At 39.6% G+C, this 20682-nt stretch overlaps 1 protein-coding gene across 1 annotated transcript in view; it reads left to right on the forward strand.

Annotated features, from left to right (window-relative positions):
* The window catches only part of Tmhs (Tetraspan membrane protein in hair cell stereocilia), a 189357-nt gene that overhangs the window by 63932 nt on the left and 104743 nt on the right, over nucleotides 1–20682 (forward strand). The window lies entirely within an intron of this gene.

The following is a 20682-nucleotide window of genomic DNA, read 5'->3' on the forward strand; positions in this document are numbered from 1 at the left end:
TATGTAAAACATGATGACTGGCAAAGCATCTTTAATAAATCTTAGTGGAATCTTATCACACCCTGTAGAATTGGTTTCATTCAAATGACTGATTAGGGGCATGCGGAATGACGGTAGATGGCACCCACTACAATGCATGGCAATTTTTGATATTGAACCACAACCCAAATGTCCTCTATTCCAATATTATCCAGGTTATTAGTTTTGTATTTGTCACTTTTAGTATAAATACAGACTCCACCACCCTTACCATGATCTTTTCTAAATATTCTGTAATTTGGAATGTGAAATATCGACTCATTCATATTAGGTAGCAACCGTGTCTCACTTATACAAAGAACATCAATATTTCTAGTAACACTGTGCATTTAAATTTCATTTTTGTTAGATAATAGGGACTGAGCATTTGTACGTTCAATAGTTAAAAAAGCCAACTTCAGTTTATTTTGTTCTCGGGTGAAATTCCCTTTAAAGGTTTAAAGGTCACTCATGAATGGCAGAGGCAAGGGACAGTGACACTGCCCTATCAAGCAGGACAATGCCCTTGAGACTGACCATGTTACATATGATCAGCATCCAAGCCCTCTTTCTACTCAAGCTAGAACCAAAGGGTGCCAGGCAATGGCTGCTGATGATTCAGCAGATAGATCTACAGACTCCCCCAAACACCCTCTCCTTAGCTCCCAAGGACAGTGAGGTTGCAGCGACCAAATGAACTAACGAGTTTGAGCGGGATTCGAACCCCAGTTTGGCAATCACCAGGTAAGCACGCTACCACCAGGCCACCACAACTTAGGCTATAATCTCATAGCCAATGTCCCAGAAATTATTATACATTTGGTATAACCTTCTTTTATATCCATATTGACCGCAATATTCACACTGGATTCTGTTGTATCAGCGCAACAGTTGTTAATGCTTAAATTCACCACATTTGTAACACCCTTTTCTTCTATCACCTTGTTGGTGGGACGAATATGTTCGAATTATATTGTTATCTTTGTTGGGAGGGTCGCTGGTTTTCATGAAATCTTGACTGGCAATGTCTAGTACCTATGTCACGTAGCATGGTTCTCAAACCTTGGGAGTTTGAGTTTCAAGAAAGATTGTAATTTTGTAAACTTCATATAGCAATAAAATTTGGTTCCGTATTTGAATTGATAATCCTTCTGATTTTATGACTTCCTCTTGGTTCATCTTGAAAAGTTCTTGATGAATAGGTGTTCCTATCATGAGATCTTTTCACATCATCCCAATTGTTAAACAAGGAGAAGCGATCACACTACTTGGCTAAAGTCATATGGAGTCGTGTAGCACTAAGTCAGTTTCAGTACATTCAAGAATTCCTTCCTATTACGTCATAGCAAGTGTCATCAATCTCACCAGTTCCCAGCTTGAATGATACTGTAGTTCTGATTTGATTAAAGTTAAGTCATTACTGGAGCACCATGCATCCAACTGATCATTTAGATAATCTAAACTTCTCCGAATTAAAATTATTTTGGAGTGGGACCTAGTTGGCAAATCATCACCTCCATGTTTTCTTTGATCTGGTTAAGGTCAGCAACCAGAGATACGAAGTTGTCTAAAACAGCGCTAGCAGTTTTTTCTGAGAGAGAGAGAGAGAGAGAGAGAGAGAGAGAGAGAGAGAGAGAGAGAGAGAGAGAGAGAGAGAGAGAGAGAGAGAGAGAGAGAGAGAGAGAGAGAGTGTGTGTGTGTGTGTGTGTGTGTGTGTGTGTGTGTGTGTGTGTGTGTGTGTGTGTGTGTGTGTGTGTGTAGTTTTACAAGGATTTTGGATGTCTCAAAGACTTTTAGTCCGTCTGCAGAGACTCCACTTGCTCTTTGGTGGAGCGATTTACTTTAAGCATTGAGAAAGTTCTTATGATCTTGTCCAACTTATTCTTGAACTCGTTTATCGTGTTACTGTTTACTACATCTGCTGGAAGTCTATTCAAAGTATTTGCTATTTTGTATGTAAAGAAATTGCCACTTTGAGAGGTGCTGTATCTTTTCAATTCCAGTTTATATCCCTTACCTCAGGACTGATTTTTGGTAAGAATGAATCGATTGTTGTAATCTACATTTGTTATTCCTTTGAGAGTTTTGAATGCCTCTATTAACTGTCCCCTTAGTCGTCGAGTTCAAAGATCAAATAAGTTCAAACGTTCCATCCTTCGTCTACAGTATATCTTAATTGCCTTGGTGTTGGAACTCATTTGGTGGCCCTACCTTGTACTGCTTCCAGTCTATCTACATCCTTCTTAAAACTTGGAGCCCAGAATTGGACTCTGTATTCTAGATGGGGGTCTTACTAGTAATGTGTACAGCTGTAGTACAGTGTCTGTTTCTGTATTTAAATTGTCTTTTTATGTACTGTAATATGACAAATTCGTAGATAATTTGCATTTTTCCTAACTATAAAAACCTTAGCTATTTATTAGGGTTATACTTTCGGCAGAGCTGAAATGACGAGCCATTAAAATTTAGCGAGGGTTAACTACCACTCCCCCTCACACACCTGTGATTTAGCTCACTTTGCTTGGAGGTAGGACTTCAAGGGGGATAGGGCTGGCGGGCAAGTTTGTATAAATAGCTAAGGTTTGTATAGTTAGGAAAAATACTAATTATCTACGAATTTGTCATTTGGTCCGTAACTAGAATACAAATCACGCTATTCATAAGGGGGTGACTCACCTATTAGGAAGGGGGTGGACGTCCCTGCCAATCTGGCTTTTGGCTTTACCCGGGGGCTCCTTATCTGAGTATATTAGTACTTCCCTGTGGCCTACGCAAGCTGTGTGTTGAGACATGCAGAAGTGTGACTGTCTAAGTAAAGTTATTCCGAGTCTATTGTAGGAAAAACTATTGTAACCAAGACTTTCCCAATTCCACCTCGCCAGGGTATGGGGATGCAACAGTATTAGCTTAATACTAGGTACAAAAGGGAGCATGGTTTACCTGCAGTGGTTTGAGGTCGGCTTATGCAGAGAACCCAGGATGCTGCTTTCCCCACGAGAGGGTAGGATGAAAAAAAGAAGAAGAGCCAGTCAACCTTTTCATTCACGCAGACTAAAACCGGGTAACAGCGCCCTCAACCTTCTGCTACTTGTCCAATAAGGAGCTTGAGGTATACAACCAGCTGTTGTGCAGCCACCACCGGACCGATAGAGATCGTATCGAGTTCCTGTGGGTCACATCTTTCAAGAGAAAGGTTGTGAAAGTCACATGGAGCATTCACATCCTTCCTTGTAAAACCTGCTTCACAGAGTAATCTGCTTAGAGGGGCCAGGGGCATAGCTATGCCCCTGACATCGTGTCATGTTGAGAGGATGCTTTGGTGATCCTCCTTTAGTCTCTCCCAGTGCTGATGACAAGAGAAGGGACCCAGGTGGGGTTGCTGTTCTCTTAAGGTAGTCTCTCGTACCTTACCCTGGGTACAGTAACGGATGATCTGGATCGTCCGTTACCTAGTGGAGACTTGTGTAGGAATTGTCACCTCTGGAGACTGTGTCTGGCGACATACTCGGGGACGAAACTGAACATAGCCTTTCGCCCTTCTTAATGGGCGATGTCGAAAGAGAGACCATGAAGTTCCTTGACTCGTATGAGAGCTGTCAGTGTGTGTAAGAACATTGTCTTCTTAAACCAGGTGAAAATTTGTTGCCTGGTGAAGTGGAACATAAGGAACTCTCTTTAGAATTTGAACCATGTTCCAAGAGGAAGGTCTCAATTCTGTCTGGAGAAAGGCAAGTTGGAAGTCCGTATGGGTTAGGAAAGATCTAGCAATGAGAGGATGTCCCTTCCTTTCAGTTTGAAGGTGAAGGCTCAAGGTTGAGTGATCGTCTTTACCTGTTGAAACTGAAAAGGGGGTCTTTTCCTCTTGCATATACTCAAGGATTCCGCTATTGCTGGGATAGAGGTATCGAGTGGAGAGAGACACTTTCCCATGACACCAACCACAAAAGACATTATACTGCCAGGTAGACTGATGCTGAGGAATTCCTCAGATATCTGGACAACCTTTTTGCAACTTATTGCGAAAAGCCTCTGTGAGAGAGGAGGTACTAGGTAGTCTCCAGGCGTACAATCATAGCAAAGCTATAGCTTGTGGTAGGTGTCGAAGTGGGTTGTCTGTGATGTGGAGAGGGTTCTCTTGGAGACTCTATCAGGAGCTGCAGAAGGTTTGGAAACCGTTCTGCGTAATGTCATAGCGGAGATATGAGAGTCCTTGAGAGGCTGACCGATGTTCTAGCCTTCTTCAATGCCCTTCTCCAGACAAAACAGGGACGAGACGTAAACGTCATTGTTGTACCCACCGTTGTTGGCCTGTTTTTTGCCAGAGAGCCTTGGGGTCTAAGGCTGGGGAGAAACGGCAGCCCGAGGTTTAGGGACGTTGCGAACAGATCCTTAGTTGGAGGACCCTGTAAAGTCAGGACTTTGTCAGCTACAAGGTGATCCAAAGACCATTCGGTATACCTTATCCGAGATGCTGTGCACAGATTGTCGGCGAGCACATTCCTCTAGTCTGGATTGAAGCGGGCTGATAGTGGTACCGAATGGACTTTGACCCATCTTGGTGTTTAAACTGTTAGATGCGAAGAGGCTGTGAGCGAGTTCCTTCTTTCTTGTCGATGTGAGCCTTTATATAGTGTGTGGTATTGTCGCCCATCACATCACTAAGTGGTCTGTTAGGAACCGATGAGGCTGCTGAAGGACCAGAAAGTTGGTCTTCATCTTTAAGAGATTTAAGTGAAGATACTTTTGGACTCTGTCCAGAGGGCTGAGGTCGTGTGGTGCAGCACTATGGTCCCTCCTCTCTTCTTTTGATGTGTTCTAAGCACAGCATCAAGTCCGAGGGGTGGGGAAGGATGAGAAGGTTATACCACTCCGTAGATTCTCGACTGACACCGATCCCTTGAGGTTCGATCAAACTTCTGGTTCCATGGGGGTCAGAATGTCTGGGGGGTCAAGGGCCTGATTCCAATCGGACTCAAGTCACTCTGGGACAGGAGTTCTTCTCGTTTTGAGAAAGTTTAGTGGAGACTGGTGTCTAGAATCATTCCCAGATACTTCCACAGGTTTACCTTGATCACTGCATCTTGTTAAAAAGACTTCAGAAGTTCCGGTGCTAATGCAAGGTTGCCACTGAGTTTGCTAAGGTCAGTCAGTCGTCCCGAAACGAAGGAGACAGAAGCCGATCCTGTGAGACCACGATGGGTGTAATGGAAAGACCGAAGCACAGGGCCCTGAACTGGTGTTTCTTGTTTGTCTAGACTGAATCATCCAACCTTCCTAGATGGATAGTTTGGGCCTGGAAGTATGTGTCCTTTAGGTCCAGTGTACAAATAAGGACCTGAGGTTTTAGCCCTTGTCCAAACTCCAACATGGTGTGGACATCGACCCAAAGGGACAGCTCCTTGCAGATCCTTTTGCATGGGAGATTGTTGACGCTGGGGTCTTGACTCGTGGCGTAAAGGATCGGACGCGATACCCTGTGTAAGGATTCTTCCCCGAGAGAGAATTCCTTTAACTGACAGAAGGAAGGCAACGCTTAACCTTACAATGCGCCCTGATGGGATTGATGCTATTCCTTGGAGTAGAATCAGTCTGGCGAATGTTAATCAATGGTTAACTGTTGGGTATCGTGATTATTACTGTGCAGTTGGAAAGTGCTCGCAAGTAGTCCCCTGTCGACAAGCCGCTGATGAAGGTTGTCGATCATTTGCCAACCACTTTAGTGGATAGGTGTAATGGCGAATGGCCAGTAGCGAGAAGTGTGTTATATACCTTCTGATCTAGGGAACTACAGGCAGAGGTTGACTAGTTAGTCCGAATCACGAACTGCTGGCGAATTGTCGATGATCGGTGAATCGGTGGTCTGTGAGACGAAGATGGTAACTGACAGGCAGATGAAGGCTGTCTGGTCAGTCAGCCAAGGTAGGTTGGTGATAAATGAGTTTGTAATCTGCTTTGAGAGCCCTGAGAGACAGCAGAATGGTTTAATGATAGCCAGTTGGTGATGGTAAGCCATTGATGATCAGCAATCAATTGCGGACCGGTGAGCTAGAGATCAGCAAGCTGACTATGGTCCCTCCTGGCTGGTCAGAGATCAGCAAGCTGACTATGGTCCCTCTTGGTTGGTCAGAGATCAGCAAGCTGACGATGGGCTGGTCAGATCAGCGAGCTGAGTTCGATGATCGAAGAAAGATGAGCTGCCTATCAGTGATCAGCAAGCTGATGACTGGTTATTGACTAGCAATCAGTGATTGGCACGCTAGCAATCGGAGAGCGTTAGTCATTAGAGGGACTAAAGGTCAATGATCAGAGCTGAGCTAGCAATTGGCGAACTAGCGATCAGCAAACCGTGAACTAACCATCAGTAAACAGTGATCTAGAGATCAGTCTGTTGATGCTTTCTTGTTTGCTGACGGTGGTCTGTCAAGAAAAAAAAAAAAAAAACTTCAGAAGACACAGGGACCAAGGATTCCCCGTTTTGATTCCCCTTGGAAGATGGAATCTTCAGGATCTTGAATCCTTCTGTGAAGCCTCTTTCCTCTTTTCCCGGCAGCCATGTTATGTGTTTGCGGGGAGAGGAATGGGGCAATGGTGACCTGTCCAAGAAGTTTTATTCTTTTTTGCCTATCGTGCGAGTGTGCCGGAGAGAACTGGAGCGATGGCACACAGGATGATGCTGGTGCTCAGTTTCTGCTGAAGCGCAGTTTTCGGTGAATGAGCAGAAAAGAGCTGGAAAGCAGGCAAGCGCTGGCGTGCAGTAAGGCACGGTGTAGTTTTGTGCAGTCTCCCTAGAATGCGCAGAAGTGTGTGACTGGTTGCGCAAGGGCAGGTGCATGGGCACGCGATTGCATGGCGTCGCGGAAGACTGCTGGCCCGTGCGCGCGAAAGACTGCTGGTGCGCACATGCGCGTAAGAGGGCTGGCATGCGCATGAAAGACTGTTGGTGCACGTGCACGTAAGAGGGCTGGCCCGCGCGCGAAAGACGCGCTGGCTGAAGACTGCTGGCGCGCACGTGGAAGACTACATGCGCTCGTGGAAGCAATGGCGCGTATGATAATGCCGGCGCGTAGGAAAGCACTGGTGCGCAGGTGCAGGAGATCGTTGGCGAGCAGGAACGAACCACAGAAGAGTCCAGGACTAACTGCAGCGTAAGGTAGCGCTGGTAGGTCGGCAGGTCAGCTGGCAGGACGACCAGGAACTGGGATGAGCCCTTTGGAAGGGCGAACATCCATGATGGCGACCGTGAAAGGTCCACAGAGGAGTCCAAGGACTAACTGCAGCGTAAGGTTGTGCTGGTAGGTCGGCAAATCAGCTGGAAGGACGATCAGGTGGTAGGTCTGTTGGTAAGACAATCAGGAACTGATGACGCCCATGAGGGCTGGTGGACCAGCAAGCTGACCTTTAGCAGTAGCAAACAACAGAAGGAAAACAACACACTTCTCGCTGTTCGCCATCGCATCAATCCACTAAAGCGATTGGCAAGCGATCGACAGCTCCCATCAGCGGCTTGTCGACAGGTGACTAATCGCGAGCACTCTCCAACTACACAGTAACCAGTATATCCAGCCATTAACCATTGATTAACATTCGCCAGACCGATGCTGTTCTAAGGAATAGCATCAATCCCGTCAGGGCACATAGAAAGGTTAAGCGTTGCCTTACTTCTAGCAGTTGAAAGAGTTCTCTTCCAGGGAAAAATCCTTACATAGAGTATTGCATCCCATCCTTTCCGCCATTAGTAAAGACCCCAGTGTCAACAATCTCCCATGCGAAAGGATCTGTAAGGAGCTATCTCTTTGGGTCAATATCCACACCATGTTGGAGGAGTTCGGACAAGGGATAAGACCAGGCAACAAGTCTCCACTCGGTAACTGACAATCCAGATCCTCTGTTACTGTACCTGGGGTAAGGTTTGAGGCTCTACCTCAAGAGAACGGCAACAGCCCACCCGAGTCCCTTCTTTTGTCGTCAGCACTGAGAGAGACAAGAGGAGGATCACCAAAACATCATCTCTACTGAATTCACAGTCATCAATTACATTCTGAATCCAGATCCTCATCCAATACGTCGACCCACAATGTTAGGGGCATAGCTATGCCCCTGGCCCTTCTAAGCAGATTACTCTGTGACGCAGATTCTACAAGCAAGGTTGTGAATGCTCCAGGTGACTTTCACAACCTTTCTCCTGCAAGATGTGACCCACAGGAACTCAATACGATCTTTATCGGTCCTGTGGTGGCTGCACAACAGCTGATTGTATACCTCAAGCTCCTTATTGGACAAGTAGCAGAGGGTTGAGGGCACTGTTACCTGGTTTTAGTCTGTGTGAATGAAAAGGCTTGACTGACTCATTCTTTTCATCATCCTCCCCTCTCTTTGGGGAAAGCAGCAACCTGGGTTCTCTGCATAAACTGACCTCAAACTACTGCAGGTAAACCAGGCTCCCTTGTGTACCTAGTATTAAGCACTTGGAATAACTTTACCTAGACAGTCACAATTCTAAATATCTCGGCACACAGCTTATGTAGGCCACGGACCTTGCGTAGCAAGGTTTTAGCGAGGCGCAAGGACTCCTTAATTTGAGTATACTGTACTCTGATAAGGAGCCCCCGGGTAAAGCCAAAAGCCAGATTGGCAGGGACGTTCACCCTTCCTAATGGGCAAGTCACCCCAAAATAAATAGCATAGGTTTGTATTCCAGTTACGGAACAAAGGACAAATTCGTAGATAATTTGTATATTTCCTAACGATACAAACCTTAGCTATTTATACAAACTTGGCCTCCAGCCCTATCCCCCTTGAATTCCTACCTCCAAGCAAAGTGAGCTAAATCACCGGTGTGGGAGCGGGAGCAAACTAACCCCCCCTACCCCCGCTAACTAGCCGTATTGGTCGTTGACCCTCGCTAAATTTTAATGGCTTGTCATTTCAGCTTTGCAGAAAGTAATACCTCTAAATAAATAGCTAATGTTTGTATTGTTAGGAAAAATACAAATCTACGAATTTGTCATATTCTGTGGTCATTTTGCCAATATTTTCATCTACTGAAATACTAGATACTAAATTGTTAGCACAATATCTAGTATGTTGTTTCCCCTAGTTGGTTTATCGGCCCACTGATAGAGAAATTCATTGTTGACAAACTCAAGTAGCCTATGTCCCTCTGTGTATAATGTAGAACTCATAGTGTCCCAGTTTACTGCTGCATTGGAGTCTCCAATTAGGACTGTTAGCTTATTGTTAACTTCTGTCCCAGTTGTATGTATTGCTATTCGTCCTGTTCTTGTGTTTGATATGGCGGTCTGTATATTACTATTATGGACATGTTGCTGTGGCCTGATTGGTAACGTCTCTGCCTGGTGTTTGCCAGTCAGGGGGTTCGAGTCCCGCTCAGACACGTCAGTGACATAGTGTCTGCAATCTTACCATGCTTGTGGGCAAAGGTTGGGGGGGTTTGGGGGAGCCTATAGGTCTATCTGCTGAGTCATCAGCAGCCACTGCCTGGCCCTCCCTAGTCCTAGCTTGGGTGGAGAGGAGGCTTGGGCGCTGATCATATAATATATTGTCAGTCTCTAGGGCATTGTCCTGATTGCTAGGGCAATGTCACTGTCCCTTGCCTCTGCCATTCATGAGCGACCTTTAAACCTTTATAGTGTTTATATTTGCACATGTCACTTCACATTCAGTTTCTAACCTAATTTCTATGGGGTTTAAGTGATTTTTAACAGAGCATTACCTCTCCACCTTTTTTGAAAAGGCAATCCTCCTTAAAAAGCTTGAAACCTCAGATTTCGTTTTCTATCAAATCCTTCGTTTTTTCTTGAATCCAGGTCTCGCCAATGCCTGACATTTAGTTCCTCACTAGCTATCATTGCCCTGAAGTTTTCTATTGTGTTTCTAACTGACTGTGCATTGAATTGTGCTGCTTTGAGGAAATTTTCACTTTTTTTATCTTCCTCTGTGGCTTTGCTAGTTTCCCTGATTTACAAGTGTTTTAGTTTTATTTCTATCTGCATTATCGTTTTCTCCTAAATTTCCTCTACTTGTTGTTGGAGGATTTTCTAAGGGTCTAGTTTGTACTTGGTCTACTGTGTTTCATTAATTGTACAGGCCGAGATAAAGTTGGTTTCCGTAATATCTCTTGCCTTCTTCACGAAAGTGTATTTCATCTCTGTACTCTAGCCATAGAAAATGTCCCAAAGATCTATAAATTTAACTTAATTTTTCTGGCATTATTATTATTATTATTACTATCCAAGCTACAACCCTAGTTGGAAAAGCAAGATGCTATAAGCCCAGGGGCTCCAACAGGGAAAAATAGCCCAGTGAGGAAAGGAAATAAGGAAATAAATAAATGAAGAGAACAAATTAACAATAAATCATTCTAAGAAAAGTAACAACGTCAAAACAGACATGTCATATATAAACTATTAACAACATCAAAAACAAATATGTCATAAATAAACTATAAAAAGACTCATGTCCGCCTGGTCAACAAAAAAGCATTTGCTCCAACTTTGAACTTTTGAAGTTCTACTGATTCAACTACTCGATTCGGAAGATCATTCCACAACTTGGTAACAGCTGAAATAAAACTCCTAGAGTACTGCGTAGTATTGAGCCTCATGATGGAGAAGGCCTGGCTATTAGAATTAAGCCTTAGATTGGGCATATTTAGGGCTACTTGTCCTATGTTCGAAATCTTAATCAGTTGCAAACTGTTTGAAATTCTCATTTACAAATTGGGGTCCATTATCACTAATCAATACACAGGGCAATGCATACCTAGCAATACGAGATTTAAGTTTTCTCATCACTGTACTAGGCTAGCTCCACAATCTACTAGAAATTTGATTATTTTACCATTAACATCAAAATCAGCTTCTAATTGGCTTATCCTTTTTACTATACACTTTAAGCAAATACAGCTGAACTACTCACATCAAAGTCATTGTCATTACCTGATACATCATTTATTTTCCTACTTTTATATTTAACAGCAAAATGATATTTACCACATTTCATACATTTCTTACCATGAGCTGGACACTTTTCCTTACGCCATTCATGTTTTTCCCCACAAAATTTGCAAGGGCGCAACTTATTTGTAGGAATACTGGGTCTACTGGACTTAGGCCTACCCTCATTATTTACAGGCCTAGGCCTACCATCATGGTCTGTGTCGTGTCTGCTACCAGTAGTCTTCTCCCTTCTAGGTTTTTCTCTCACTTTGGCCACACTGTCATGGGTCTGGCGAGGAGTAGACATGACGACGTCCATCTGCCTTTTGCTTGCTCGAAATGCCAGACACAAATCAAATGTCTTCTCAAGGGTTATGTCTTCAACTTCAAATAACTTCTGACGAAGATTGTCAAAACACCACTTGGTCCCTCAGCTGCTTGTCTCGTTGGTTACCACAGTTACAGTCCTTCACAAGAATCTTCAATCTGGTAACATAGGGTTCTAATGTTTCGTTAGTTTCCTGCATACATCTTCGTAACTTGTACCTTGCTGCAAGTTCATTCTTGCGCATAGGAAAATAACGTCAAATCTCGCCAAAACATCTTTCAACACATTGGCTGGATTAGGTTTACCGGTTGCTGGAACTGGAAATTTGAAATACTGTAGTAAAACTGAAGAAGTTCTTCGCCTCCAATGTTAATAAGTACGGCCACCTTTGTCTCATCAGGTTTATTGTCCTTCTCAAATAAAGGAGCCTTTGTATATCGGCGGCCAGTTGCTCATGCATGTATTAAAAATGGACATCAACTAACCTAACCTACAAGCCATGTGCTTACCTACATACCTAAACGGGGGGGGGGGGGGGCTGACGCCCCTGCGACCCCACTTACACTGTTGTATTCCAAGTCAAACATAATAATATATACAGATGACCGCTATTATACATACACCCCAATTAAATAAATCTCGAACCTTTACTTAAAAGACTTCCATTCACGTTTGTCGGCCTCTAAGTGAAATTTGCTAGGGCTACAAGACCTTCCGTTGACACTCAGTATTTTAGGCTTAATACATAAAATCTAAAAGGCATATATTGCATAATACTTACTTAGTGAGTTCTAGATGTCGTTTTTAATCCCCACCGCTGCCACCATGTCTTGATATTTATGATATAAACTCACATCATCACATGTTATAGCTAACTAACTGAAAGGGAATACGAAAACAGCAACAACAATACACGTCTGCCATCTGGCGGTGGAATTAGGAATCATGGTAGCATTCTCAACAATACAGTTATCATAATTCCTGAATAATTATTAATAATATAACACATATGGCCTTATTGAGGGTGAAGTAATTACTTAATAATTGTTGAATAATTATTAATAATATAAAAACTATGGACATATTGATGGTGAAGTAGCTGACATTGAATCTTGGGAAATTGCCTATAACTATAGTATTATTGGTCTTAACTCTAGCCGTTTCAAGTTTTTTTTTTCTTTTCTAGCTGTTTAACCAGAGGTTCTGTTTGGCCAGCAGTATCCTTTCTTAGGAATAGGTCATTTCCGGTTGCCTGAACAATTATAGTGGTCTTGTTCTCTCTTATATTTTTACTGACCACTTCTTCTATCTTCTGTGCATTAGCACCCTGATAGAAGAACCTGACATTTCTCCTGTTTTTGATCCTTCACCATAGTCTCCAGTTAACAATATCGCATTTTCTTCTTCCTCTTTTAAGGGTGTGAATCTGTTTTTTGGCATATATGGGTATACTGATATATTACAGTATTGTATAGAAATGTGAATAGAAGTAGTTTTCCTTCTTCTTAATGCCATCTTGCACTATTATTGTAAGTCAAATTATAATTTTGTATATTTTGTAATGTAGGCTACTCTCATACCCTGAGAGGGGTCGCTAGAGTTAATAAAAATCCTTAAATCCTAAAAATCCTTGAAGGTATTTAAATTTCTAGGCTGTTGTTGAGTCTTCTTGGCCTTAGCTACCCTTCTAGCGGGTTTCAGGAACTCTATTTTTGTTGGTTATTTCCTCTCTAGGTTCTGTCCATGATTATACCTTATTTTGTATTTCTTGGATACAAATCTTATTTTCTACCACATCTTCTATGACTGCGTTCCTTATTTCTAAGTGTTGGAACTTGGGGACGATCTCTGGCAATTGTTTTCATAGTTATTGATTTTCATTTTTTCAATTTTTCTATTTCCTGTTCCTGGTGACAGAACAGGCATACACTTAAGGTGCAGGTTGGCAGCGATGGATTATTCCACAACTTGGTCACAGCTGGAATAAAACTTCTTGAATACTGTGTAGTATTGAACCTCATGGTTTAGAAGGCCGGACAATTAGAATTAACTGCATGCCCGATGGTGCCAGAGATTAACATCTAGATCAAGAATAAGAAATTTGATAGACCGTAAGTTCCTATTCAACAAATTAAGATGAGAATCAGCAGCTGAAGACCAGACAGAACATTACTTGAAACAAGAAAGAATGAAAGATTTAAAACACTTCTCTAGAAGATTGATCACAAAGTCTTAAAAGACTTCCTTAATAGGCCAATTTAAAAAGAAACAGACCTATGTTTCTCTAAAGTCAATTTGCTGTCGAGAATCACATCTAAAATCTTTAAAAGATTCATACTCGGGAGGTTATGTAATTTGCCAGCCAGCCATGTGTATATATATATATATATATATATATATATATATATATATATATATATAAAACATTATGAAGTAGTAAAAAACCGCACACAATGTACGCAGACTTCCTTGCTGTAGATTGCCCAGAATTTTATCCGGACGAGGGCTCTTTGGACAATATGTCCCGGCCCCTAGGTCAATTATGTAGCTATGCCCATAGAGCGATTGTGCCAAAGTAACTTTCTTTATGAGTGCTCCTAGGTCTGCCCATAGAGGTTTGTCTATTGCTCTGAACCCTAAAGCTTTAACTATCGCTCTACTCTTAGAGCATTTATATTCTTCTTAGGCCGAAGGCCAAGTTGAGCAAGTGGTTCGTCCCTGCGCTCTCTCAAATCGGTCCCTTTCAGAAGCCAGAAAGAAGAGTTTTACCAGTAGAGTAAAGTAGTATAGCAGCAAGTCCCATTAAGTTAGAGAGACTGGGAGAGTAGAGAAGGATGTTTAGAAGAAGAGAAAAGAAGCAGATTTAAATATAAGGATTTATCTCTGATTTGGGTGTGGGGGAGCCAGTGAACTTGGTTGGAGGAGGGGAGGATTTGGCTTAAGGTTTGACTGAAGACTGGGATGTTGAGGAGGGATAAGACCTGGGTGACAAGGTGGATGGTGATAGGGATTAGTTCTTGCAAGGACATGGTATCAAAATGGAGGGAGAAGGATGAAGGAGGTGGGGTAGGAAAACGATTTGGGAGAGGTGTCAGTGCTGGGGCACTGGGGTTAGGTGCAGGCTCAGTGGCTGGACTGGCAGCAGTGTTAGGCACAGGAGCAGTGACTGGTTCAAGAACAGTAGATGGTTTCCGAGGTGGTCTTGGACGAGGTAGTCTCTCTGGGTTTGGTTGCTGAGTTGGTGCTTCGTTTGCGGTGGTAGGAGGGGCAGTTTCCAATGCCTCTAACCTTTTGAGATACTCTAGACATCTCTTGTTCCAGGTGTGGTGAGTCCAGGCACAGTTGGGGCACCTAGGCTGGGTCTCCCTCCCTGCATTGAGCCTGTCAATGCATTCTTGCGTTGGGTGCTTGCCGCGGCAGACCCCACAGACCGGCCGGCTCCTACAGTCGGACTTGTGGTGGCCAAACCGCTGGCAATTTAAGCTTTTCCAGATCTCTTATGAGAAAGGTTCCCCACAATCCTATGTCCAGGGATGATGGCATGGGTCCTATGAAGGTGGTGATTACTCCCTTGGTTGGTGCCTTGTGACTGCCCATTTTCCGTTTGGCTTGGGCAATGTTCCTACAGTCGGTGGGGTAGTTGCACACTACTGCTTTCCTTAGTTTCTTGGCAGAATCAAGATGGGACAGGGAAGCTTCCATATAAAGGAGGTTGGAACTTCCTTGGGGATGATGATTAGTTCACCCTTTAAGTTGGTCCTTGCTGTGATCTTGATTCCTGGATTAGAGGTCGGAATGGTGGCTACTGTTGCATATGACGGTGTCTCCTCGGTGGCTGTTAGCTTGAACTTGGGAAGCACAGGTGAGGTAGGAAGTGGGGCTTCCAAGGATACTTGTGCACTGTTGATGGTTGAGGACTCGGCGAGGAGCTGGGTCAGACACTTAGTACAATTGCTGTCCATTGGGCGTGTCTGCTGGCAGGGTGGTTAAGTATGTGGGGGGATCGAGATCCATGAGAGAGGTGTCTATCTCTGATGTAGTAGCAGTTCCTGGAGCAGGCACTGGTTGATGGCGTTGGAGGGGACTATAAATGCTAAACATCAATATGGCCTCTTGCAACGTTTTACAATATCACAGAAGTTGAATTTTCTGCATCAAACTGTGATTATGGGTTATAAATAAGCAGAAGAATCAGCGAACTAATATAATATCCAATTACAAAAATAAGTGGTAGACTAACATTGAAAATAAAAGACCAAATAGTATATAACAGTTTTACTTTTGTTAACATGTGAACAATGACAACAGTTGACAAGAAGCGTATGTTACAGAGTTCACCAAATGTAGTGTATTTGGAGCAAAGGGCTGAACCGTGTTGTGAATCATTGTTTTTTCCTTTAAAGTATATTACTGGTAATCTTTATGCCTGACCTTCATTAAATTTTTCTTTCCTTTTGAATGGTGTGTGTTATATTTCAATTTTTAGTAGGATATGATTTGAAAAGGTGTCGGTTATCTTGAATGTTGTACACCTAAAAGTAGTTTAGAATTAGGCCTATATACCAATGTGGAGAAGAAAATATTAAATCGATACATTTTTCTTGTATATAAGTATTTGCTAATTATGTAAATAATATCAAGATTTATTTCTGAAGAAAAGAAAATCTAAGGCTATCTTTAGTGGGTTATAAATTTTTTCTAGTCATCAAATCACAATAAGATATAAGAAATCAAGTGCTGGGTAAAAGTGAAGGATATAAATATATATATATATATATATATATATATATATATATATATATATATATAAATATATATATATATATATATATATATATATATATATATATATATATATATATATATATATATATATATATATATATATATATATGTATGTATATATATATATATATACATACATACATACATATATATATATATATATATATATATATATATAAATATATATATATATATATATATATATATATATATATATATATATATATATATATCCACAGTACAGTATACATAAACTAGGCTAGGCCTATATACCGGACTCACTTTAAAAATGATAATCGCATTAATAATCTGCAACTACTACAGTGACTAAGACCAATAGATCTATTGACGTATTTTTCTTGGTGATAATGAACAAATAAAAAATATGTACATATAGCAATTTATAGACAGGGATTCTACATTCATAGAAAGGTCAGGCATCTTTATAAGCTATATTTCATTTGATAATCGAGTTATTGAGTAATTGGTTCAATGTAACTTTGTGAGTTGGTGTTATATTACAGGCAATAGAATATATACAGATAATAGATACAGGAAAGTACAGTAGTTTTATGATTTCTAATATGAATGTAGATGAGAAATCTAACTTTCCTTATGCAAAATGTAAATATGCATGTTAGTATTTACCTCTGTGAATGTAGATGTGATTGTCAACATCTCTCCTGAAAATGTTGATGAGTATATCGAAATTTATATCTGTGAATGTTGAATGCACACACAAGAAGCCCCGCACATCCAAAGGCGTGTGTTAAGCTGCCCCCAGGAGCAACACGGATTGTTTTTCATATAAGGGAGATCTATGAGTATGAAATCTTTACAATACATTCTCTTACATAATTACTAAATATCTATTGTATAAATATTCATCTTTTTTAATAACTGTTTATAACATAATTATATGATATGTCACACTAAGAGAGCCACAGTGGCTCACATCTGACACAACATAAAACATATATGAACATTGGAAAGAGCGCAATCGAGTTTACTTCTCATCTGATGGTGTCCAACGGAGACTTATAGACTCATATTCAAAATACTGCCACAAAGGCAATATTATAAGAGCATTTCTTATTTCTTTTGTATTATTTAGAGGCAAAACGTTGCACTAAGGAGCTAATATTGGTGGTGGAATTCAAGTCGCATTTGTTAATGGATAGGCGAGGCATCAATTTCACGTTGCTACAGAAAAGATGTCGGCTGGTTGATTGATTGATTTAAAGTTTTCAGGCATCCTGTCGGCTGGCTACTTAGCTCAAAGTCAGGTCACACATTAAGTTTCTATATATGGTGCTTTAGCAAAATGATTTATTTATATATGCATCCCCATACAACTGATAGAAACGAATCAGTTAGAACTTGAGGCAAGGATGTGCTTGCTAGGCAACGTCAGATGGAAGTAAACAGTGTAATATTGAATTCAATGTTGCCAATTTCCTATTCGAAAAAAACTTAGCTTAATTCAGTATATAGACATAAAACCTTTTGAGTTACCATTTACATAAAATAATGGGAAACCTATATGAATATTTTTACACTTCTCTTTGTCTTCATTTCTTATTACACAGTCTAAATATGGTATGGAATATGCAAGGGGGAATATGTACAATCAGGAATGATCCTATATCATATATATCAATAATCTGTCAACACCAAATTCTTTACTTGAGGTATTCACTGACGTCTTAATATTACACTGTGAAAGCTATTCTATTGCTGTACTGTAAACAATGCACTGTAAAACAAACTACACAATCAGTACAACCGAAAAGGCCAAAATAAAACTGTTATGAAAGTATACAAAGAAGTGATTGATCGTTGTGTGTAGACTCGGACAAGTTGGCTACAGTCTCGTTTTCTATTCAGTTTCTTCATGTAGGGGAGACAGTACAAACATATTTTTTCGAAAGCATATCAACTTCATAGTTAATATTGGTTAACATTTTTATAATTTGCTCTGTTACTGAAAAAAATTTAAAAAAAAATCAATTTACTTTTTACTTGTTTAAATCCCACCCTCCACTGAAGTCGAGTGAACTACTTCTCGGTCGGGTCCATATCAATCATCTAACGAAACATTTTCATTACAACTTATACAATTCTTTGATTTTAGCATCTTCCAAATCATATGATTTTGTGAAAAGTAATGGCTTTAGTTTCTTCTTAAATTCAATTACTCCCTTTAGGTCTTTCATTTCAGATGGCAGTTCATTATAACGTCTAGGGGTAAATTTTCTATGAGACGAGTTCCTAGTAAAATATATATAAAATATATCAATATAATCCGAAACAACAAAACATTCGAATTACAAACACAAATCCAACTGAAATTATAAATCTCGGATTTTGTATCAAATGTTCATAATAAAAGAATATTACATAATTTAACGCTGTAGGAAAGACAACATTTGCAATATTTAACGGGACTATTTGTTAAAATTTGTAGCTGAAAACTGTAGGCATATGAATTAGGTGAAGTCTACTAAAAAAAAAAAAAAAAAAAAAAAAAGCAAGCAGTTTCTTGGAGCCTATTATTTTTGTAAGTTGATGACTTTCTGTATATGTATGTATGTATGTATGTATGTATGTATGTATGTATATATATATATATATATATATATATATATTAATATATATATATATATATATATATATATTTTAATATATACATATATATATTTATATATACATATATATACATATACATAAATATATATATATATATATATATATATATATATATATATATATAATATATATATATTTATATATATATATATGTATATATTTTTATATATATATATATATATATATATATATATATACATATATATACGTGTAGGCCTATATATATATATATATATATATATATATATATATATATATATATATATATATATATAGGCCTACACGTATATATATGTATGTATATGTATATATATATATATATATATATATATATGTATATATTTATATATATATATATATACATATACATACATATATATACGTGTAGGCCTATATATATATATATATATATATATATATATATATATATATATATATATATATATATATACAGTAATACCGTGACTACCCACGAGTCAATAAACACAAGTTTTCCGAGATACGAATTGTCACTCATGCAATTTTTTTGCTTTGTCATGCAAGCAAGAATTTGAGATATGAGTTTGAAACGCTGCTAATAGATGGTGTGATAAGCAATAATAACAGAGCGGCCCCCGGACCCCAGACTCCGACACGCTTTCTCTTAGTACAATCACCGTGTAGAGTAAACACTGATTCGTTGTACTCGCCGTTTCTTGCCTCATGTTTTGTGAGAATTTCTTACTCTAACTTTCTTTTAACCTTGTCTCCTAAGAAGTTAAATGCTAGTTGTGGAATGATCTTCCTAATCGAGTAGTTGAATCAGTAGAACTTCAAAAGTTCAAATTTGGAGCAAATGCTTTTATGTTGACCAGGCTGACATGAGTCTTTTCATAGTTTGTATATGTCATATCTGTTTTTGACGTTGTTTATAGTTTATATAGGACATATCTGTTTTGACGCTGTTACTGTTTTTAGAATGATATATTGCTAATTTATTCTCATCATTTATTTATTTCCTTATTTCCTTTCCTCACTGGATTATTTTTCCCTATTGGAGACCTTGGGCTTACAGCATCTTGCTTTTCCAACTAGGGTTGTAGCTTGGCTAGTAATAATAATAATAATAATAATAATAATAGTGATAGTGCAGGGAGGAGAATGATGATGTTCAACGTCTACGATCTGCACAATTTTGAAACAAAGAATCTCTCAAGGATATAAAGTCAGCCAAAGGTGTTAAGATAATTTTAAAGCTCTGAACATCTGGTCATAGAAGAAAATTCAGTAAAAAAAAAAAAAAATAAGAGAAAAACAATTGTGAAGTAGCATTTACGTTCAGGGTTACATACGTGATGTTAAGTGGTGATAGCAAAAATCCAGCCTTCAATCCTCCTCTCTTAATGTCCCCACCACCAGCATCTTCGTTAGCTCAAGTCTCCTCATCTTCAACCTAAGTACACTGTATAAAACCTTTGTATATACATATACACGTGTGTATATGCTCCTATTATGTTTTTATACAATATTTGCTATTTAGTAATGTATTTTCCTTATTTACTTAGATGAAACATAACAGTATGGGGAGTCATTTTGACGGGTGGACCGAATTAAGTGTATTTCAAGTAATTTTAATGGGGATAGTTGATTCGATATACGAGCAAATTGAGACATGAGCTCAGCCCTGGAACGAATTAAACTCGTAAGGTAAGGTACCACTGTGTGTATATATATATATATATATATATATATATATATATATATATATATATATATATATATATATATATATATATATATATATATATATTTAAGGTCTGTATACAGCTTTCATCATGAAGGATTGAGTCTAACGGATTCATGAGGTTGCATTTTTCTAACTTGTCACATCAATATTTCTAATTTCCTTGAGCCTTTTTTTTTTTTTTTTAAATTAACCTAATCTAATTTTCATTGTTAGATGCC

Source organism: Palaemon carinicauda, chromosome 39 (assembly GCF_036898095.1).
Source record: "Palaemon carinicauda isolate YSFRI2023 chromosome 39, ASM3689809v2, whole genome shotgun sequence".
Lineage (NCBI taxonomy): Eukaryota > Metazoa > Arthropoda > Malacostraca > Decapoda > Palaemonidae > Palaemon > Palaemon carinicauda.